Raw genomic sequence first — 7882 nt, 5'->3', positions numbered from 1 at the left:
CCTAAAGTAGCCATGATTTTAATATCCCACACAGGGAGTGTGAATTTCAAATGGGGTTACCTGAATGGGTGACTCAATTGGAAATCTACACCCTCTGTGGGAGATTAAGGTCATGTCTTTCATAGGGGGTGTATAAATTTCAACTGGAATAGCCTGTTACCAATATGACGTTATTATTTAATTTATACAAGCTACCAATTTCCAGCACCATTGTTATTCATGTGGGGCTAAATTAGTTAGGGAATACAAGTATTTGTCATAATGGAATTTGTGCATAATTTTAGCACCGAAGTTTATAGCATGCCATCAGAAACTCTACTGGGGCACTTTTAATATAAGCATAATATTGAATGTTATATCATCACCCTGATACTATAATTATCCCCACTTTTCAGCTGAATTGAAATTTTTGGCTAAATCATGTCTCTATCAGCATAGTTCTGTAACCTACAATCATGCGCAAAATGTGATGGAGTTCTTGATATTTTTAAGTCCAATGCACATTAAACATGTTCAAAGTAGGAAATACAGTAGGCCTAATACTATATTTTTGCTCCCTCCAAGCAATGTTAGGGTGTGCATAGAACATCATATGCCGTTATATTCAGCACTCAACATTGCTACAGGATAGCGGGATGTGTAAAATGCATAAACTGTCCCAATATTTTTGCACATGATTGCAGCTTAAATGAAACTCCTAGCTTCTGAATGTGAAGGGTTTTGACCAGAAGTATAGCCTAATTGGTAATTAAGAAGTGAAATTGTCACCTTAATTTCCAAGGTATATCAAAATATTATGAAAATAGTTTTTGCGGTAGGGCTTCAGCACAAATACATTGGCTTAATTCAATCAATGCTGATCCTTCAATTGACTCCAACTTGGCAAATATTTTTACTAAACCATTTTTCACCCTGATGTAGCAGTGACATCAACGCATCGATGCAGCTGTTTTGTGCGCGCATGTATGCGGCGTCTTTAAGTGTGTGTGTTTGTATGCCAGCACTTTGAGCGAACACTAGCGAATTGAAGCTGTATCCACTGAAATACTCACTGACATCACTGCCACATCAGGGTGGAAAACGGTATATGCCTAAAATCCTAACTATTAGTAAGGGACCAAACAAAACGATCAATGAAGTCCTACAGGAACGAAACTAGTTTTGTTGATAAGGGTGGGTCTTAAATAACATTGATGTTACTTTGACCCATTTCTGGTTTCGTTACAGTGGGGATGAGGGTGTCAGCTATGAAATGGGCTATTCCAGTTGAAATCCATACACCCCCTATGGAAGACATATCCTTATCCTTCCACACAGGGAGTGTGAATTTCAAATGGAGTTACCTGAATGGGTGACTCTATTTAAAATCTACACTCCCTCATGAGTGGGTTATTAAAGTCATGTCTTTCATAGGGGGTGTATGGTTTCCAACTGGAATAGCACAATGGCTTCATCCATCTTTTGGTTTGTTCCCTAAGACATTTTTTAACATCTAAATTACTGTCAATCAAATATGACTACTAATAGCTAGTATAACAGAAATTGCACTTCAATCTCTAAAAAATAATTTGAATGCTTAAAAATACTTAGTTACATCTGCAGAGAGGGCGAGTTGTGGGACCATACTTAATTTTATTGTTCAAACATGCAGTAGTATGTTATATACTAGGTTAGGAATTGAGTTATAATTATGAGTAAAAATGTTTGAGAGCAACTTTTATTATTTACATTGGACTATTCCAGTTGAAATCCATACACCCCCATGGAAGACATATCCTTAATCTTCTACAAGGGAGTGTGAATTTCAAATGGGGTTACCTGAATGGATGACTCCCATTTGAAATCTACACCAGTGTGGGAGATCAAAGTAATATCTTTCATAGGAGGTGTATGGATTTCTACTAGACTAGCACACTGAGTTGAGGGTAGACTAATCTACATCTTTTAGCAGTGAGACAAGAGGCAGTTTACTTCATCAGCTCTTTTCAGAGCCACCAAATTCACAAGAAGAAAGGGGCACCTACTATTATATTGTATAAATATACGACTCTTTTCAGAGCTACCATTTGGCTATTCCAGTTGAAATCTATACACCCCTATTGGAAGACATGACCTTAATTCCCACACAGGGGGTGTAGATTTCAAATGGAGTCAACTATTTAGTAACCCCATTTGAGTTTCACAATCCCTATGTGGGAGATCAAGGTAATGTCTTCCATAGAGGGTGTATGGATTTCTACTAGATTAGCACACTGAGTTGAGGGTAGACTGGTCTTTCAGCAGTGAGACAAGGGGCAGTAGCTCTTTTCAGAGCCACCAAATTCACACTTAGAAAGGGGCACCTACTATTATATTGTATAAATATATGACTCTTTTCAGAGCTACCATTTGGCTATTCTAGTTGAAATCTATACACCCCCTGTGGAAGACATGACCTTAATTCCCACACAGTGGGTGTAGATTTCAAATGGATTTACCCATTCAGGTAACCCGATTTGAGTTTCACACTCCCTGTGTGGAAGATTAAAGTCATGTCTTCCATAGAGGGTGTATGGATTTCAACAGAAATAGCCCATCTCATAAGGGGCGATATACTTCCATATCATTATGTGAGGATACTCCGTAAAGTTTGTTTGCCTTGTAATTGGGGATAATTACTGCACGTTTCAATAAAGTCCCAACACACGCTCCTGTAAATTCGCATTAGCGCACCAACTAGTGTAAGTGCTGCACCCAAACTGTGTGCGTACACCAGTTTAATTTTATTTTCCGTCAATTTATAAGCTGAACAAACTCGGAGCACACTACATGCAGAATTCTGAGTACTGGGACAAATGTAACAACATATTGAAGTGCACACTTCTGTACTCTCATCAGACCATAATTTATCCTGATTTTGGTCCATTTTAGTATTAAAATTGCACATTTGTTTCGGTCCCAGTAAAGTAATTTTGAAAGTGAGCTGGTCTGTGGAACCATTTCATTTGCAACTCCCTCTCCCCCTTTGGAATTTTGCCCTTTGAACACCATATAAGCACTATCCCTTGGTGTATTAAATATAATATAATAGGCCAGCAGATTGAGACTCATTTTAGGGGTGAAGTGGCAACTACCGTCCTACCAGCTAATTTTGGTATTTTTGGAAAGTATGGGTCCTTACCATCTCCCAGATATAAAATTGCCCAAAATATCTGTGGGGGAACATGCTGAAATGACGTCATCAAAATGGCCGCCCAAATTTTAGCACACCATACTGGAAATGACCTTATTTCATTAGTTTATCAAATATTTCGAGTTACTTAAGGTCAGATATGTTATATATCCACTCCGTAAACATTATTTACTTACCTACAGTTGATCTAGACACATTGGAACATTATAAATGATAGAGGCGCTTTCAATATGGCTGCCAATTAGCCAATTATTAATTTTACATGATTTATTTAGAACAAAACATGACAAAACGATCTTTTAAATTAAAATAACATTAATATATACTGCAGATGTTTGTCAGGTAGTATAATGCTCTATTTACCCCAAACGAAATATTTTACTGGCCACGGATGTTGTTTTATAACAAATGACGTCATCAAAATGGTCGCCCAAAATGTCAAATTTTTGCACACCATACTGGAAATGACTTTATTTCATTAGTTTGTCAAACATTTTGAGTTACTTAAAGGACAAATATGTTATATATCCAATTAAGTAAAATTATCTACTTATCTACAGTTGATCTAGACACATTGGAACATTAGAAATGATAGAGGCGCTTTCAATATGGCCGCCAATTAGCAAATTATGAGCTTCCCGCTCAATGCCTGTTGATGCGCAGGGTCTGAATCTTGTTGTTTCTGTCTGCATCAGTTTCTTGTCTACGCCAAGAAATGACGACACTGTGTCGTAGCCAGTGAGAGCATGGACTGCAGGTAACACACCACAAACTGTTGACAACTTGACAATAGCAATATGAATGGGAATCATTCTCCGTTGGCCAATGGTTTTAGTAATCCTTCCAGTCTGCATCCAAATTTCAAGAACCGCTCGCATCCGTGGCATGCATAATGTACTAATAGAACCATTACACCAGTGTCTGGTGATTGAATGATTATCCCTCCAGTTGCATTCTTGGAATTTATTTTCTTGTCAAAGTCCATTGAATTGAGCACATGTTTGGAAAACAACTTTTAAACTTCAACCAAATCTGCAGATGTCTTCCAACCAAATGTGTAGCCTAACCATTTGCCATTTGTGACTTGTTGGATAATAATCCCATAAATGATTTCCATATGAAAGTGGCCGAGCCCCTTCAACCGGATACTTGTGTTTGCCGTTGTCCTTGTCTGCGGGCACTCTTTCACCTTTTGGCGATGTTTCCTCATCATAGCAAAAACAACATGTACCTCTTGTGCAGTTTCAAGCAACTTTGTAATGTTCTTGCGGAAGGCTTCTGCAACGTCTTAGAAGTTCTGTATATTATGTTAAACATTCATGCGTCATAAGTCACCCATCATCATTCGCCCTTTATCCACAGTATTTAACAGGGAATTGCTGATTTCAAAAATAGCTACTAGACCACTGCTTTAATCAACTAGTAGGAGCTTCATCCTTTGTCTTTATTGCCGGTTTTGTTTGTTCATGTAACTCTGTTGTTGTTGACTTTGTGCCACTGCGAAGTTGCATTGTACCACTATATTATAAGGTGGCATATATAAGGTGGCATGTCCATCGAAGGACATCAGATCCCCTTCTTGTCAGGCCAATGATGGCACTATCACTCTTGGTATCCTTAATGATGGTAGATTCCACTCCCATATCGCTCCATATACCCTTAAATGTTCCTGGAGTTTACTTGACTGAAAACCCTTTATTGGAAAACGCCTCTTGAACTGTGTCTGGTAGTGAATATAGCATCACTGTTGCATTATAGTGATCGCCAACGAGAATAGTTCTGCCGATCAGCCACAGAAAGGTAAGAGAGCGTATTTAACTTGAGTTCTGGGATGCAGTTCCCAATTGCCTTCTATTTCAGCATTGATGTTGCCGAATGCCGATCCCATGTAATGTACTCTGCTAAAATTGGTAAGAGGTTCTCTTCAATCAAAGATGTCAGGGGACCAATGATTTCTGGTGGGACTCTGTCATGCCCATGAAGGTCTTCTGTGCATCACACATCACTCTATTCTCAAGATGCCTTTGATCTTCAAACCATTTCAGGATGTTTGTGATAAAATATGAATAAGGGCTTCATATACCAGAGTAAGAACTCTTGTAGCCTGATAAAATTTCATTCCAGCTAACATACTTTCAACAGTGGCAGGAGGCGTACATTTCTGAATCTGCCAATATATCTTTCAAACCAAATCGCCCCAAAGTCGTCCAATACATTAGAAGCGATGAATGTTGAAAGATTGTGAAATCCACCTAGCCGTATGACAAGATAAGGAAACTCCTGTCTCTGTTCAGCTTTACCACCTGTGCCACTGCATACAACTGTTATAACCAAAGCCAAAGACATTATTGACTACACTTTTCAGCCAGATCTTTTCTTCTCTTTAGTGTAGTGTAAACTGTTCTCATGTCAGGAGGAGGTGCCTCAATTATGGGTGGATATGTAGCTACAGCAACAGCGTTTGGATTGTATTGAGATACTGTTGCATTGTAGCCTGTCCAAAATGGAACAACCTGAGTGCACAAAATGCACACCATTCTGTATTGGCAAGTTTCCATGTGGTATTTGACGTAGGAATTCCTATTTGTTTTAAACAATGAAATAGCTCAAACCGATCAAGCTGCTCTTAGGTATCCGTTTTGGTTCTACTAGAGACTTCATTTTTTTAAACCGATAAATCGACTAGAACTTCTAGTCGATTTATCGGTTTCAAGAAAAATGAAGTCTCCAAGCACTTCTGCGTTCTGTACGCTGAAACTTTGTAGATTCTGTTTGTCTAGCCGTCAAGGGATGTTCTTGGAATTCTGCTCTTGCCATTTAGTGGTAAAGTTCTTCTATCTACAGTGTCTCCATTGATATTTTCATTGTCATCACCCTCCTGCCTGAAGAGGCTGTCCTGGGCAGAAGTCGTGGTGGTACATACACATCATCTGCAGCATATGCTACTTGTTCTTCTGCTGTCGCTGTTTAAAATCTGCGAAGCTCATCATAGATAGCACATGTACCATAAGCATTAAGAGTTTTAATTAAGCTGCTGCTGCCATACTCATGAGGCAGTTGGGGCATGAGCCCAATGTGAAACGGTAGTATTACCTGCTTCTTACCATGGCGACTGCAGTAGATAAGGCATTCAGCTAGTTTAATGTATCGACGTCTCACATCATCTGACGACTTACATTCTTGATCTGTTGATTCAAATGCTTTCTTATCAAAAAGCCACTGCAGAACTGCTTGACGTGAGACAGGAACAAATGCCGATGATGCGTCAAGATCAATTTCTTGTACATTATTGTACAACTTCTCCACTTCTGGACAAAGTATGCCAACTGCTTTGTGAAGTATTTGATCTTTATTTTTCTTGTCCTCATCATGTTCTTTATTCTCCACCTGGTCAGTCTCAGCAATTTCATCCAGCTTTCTTAGCTAGAAAGATTTTACAACACAACTGTAAAAAGTTGTGTATGGGGTGCATAGGTGTTTGCCAGCAAACGGGTCACACACACTCGCACTTCACATTCAAACCGCATGGACCACTCTGCAATGTGAGACCGTCCTTGGTTTCTTGAGGTCTGCAAACGACCGCAAATGCATGTACAGGGTGTTCCAAAAGCAAAGAGGCCCCTCATTGCGCCCTCTTTTTCTCCTATTTCAGAAAAGTTGATCAAGTATATATTTGTATATAATGTAGCCTTTACCCGTTAGCTTTAATAAACCGAAACAATTATTTCAATCGGCTCATAACTTTTGAAGATATGCCCTTTTAAAGAAATGTATCCGTTCCGTTTGGAGGCGATTATACGTGAATGTGTATAGGGATGGGAGTGAGTGAGGTGTGTGGGGTGGGGGTGTGGAGTGGGGATGTGTCTGTCTGGCAACCTTGTTGTATTTTATTAGTTTGCAACTTTAATTGTAAATAGTGCGTATTACAGTTTTTAAGTATGTATATTGCCGTTATCATCCAAATAGTAGTTAAGCTAAACATTTTAATAATCCGCAATCAGATATTGGTTAATAAATAATATAATGTGCAAATTGAAATAGTTTATAATGGGATAAATAGAGCATTATACCATATACCAAACATCTGCAAAGTATATAAATATCATATTAAGTAAAAGGAGTACGTTTTGCCATGTTTTATCTGTTTAAATCATGTAAACTTCATAATTGGCTAATGGCGGCCATATTGAAAGCGCCCTCTATCATTTCTGATGTTCCAATGTGTCTAGATTAACTCTAGATAGGTAAGGTATGTTTACTAATTGAATATATAACATATTGGAACTTTAAGTAACTCAAAATGTTTCAAAAACTAATGAAATAAAGCCATTTCCAGTATGGTGTGCTAGAATTTGTCATTTTGGGCGGCCATTTTGATGACGTCATTCCAGCATGTTCCCCCACAGATATTTTGGGCAATTTTATATCTGGGAGATGGTAAGGACCCATACTTTACAAAAATACCAAAATTAGCTGGTAGGACGGTAGTTGCCAGTTCCCCCTTTTTTAGAGCACTTTTTGGCCATTCTCTCTTCACCTATAATATATAGAAACCCATTTCACTGAATGGTAGTATACTTCTTGTACAATACATGTATAGTATATAGTAAGTATTTATCGGTCGCAACACATAATAACATACACAAAGGACAAACTATGTTTCCGAGAAAAACATATTTTAAGGATATGTTACTAATAACAGAGTCTATA

The sequence above is a fragment of the Amphiura filiformis genome, chromosome 2, assembly GCF_039555335.1.
Source record: "Amphiura filiformis chromosome 2, Afil_fr2py, whole genome shotgun sequence".
NCBI lineage: Eukaryota > Metazoa > Echinodermata > Ophiuroidea > Amphilepidida > Amphiuridae > Amphiura > Amphiura filiformis.
This window is presented reverse-complemented; position numbering follows the sequence as displayed.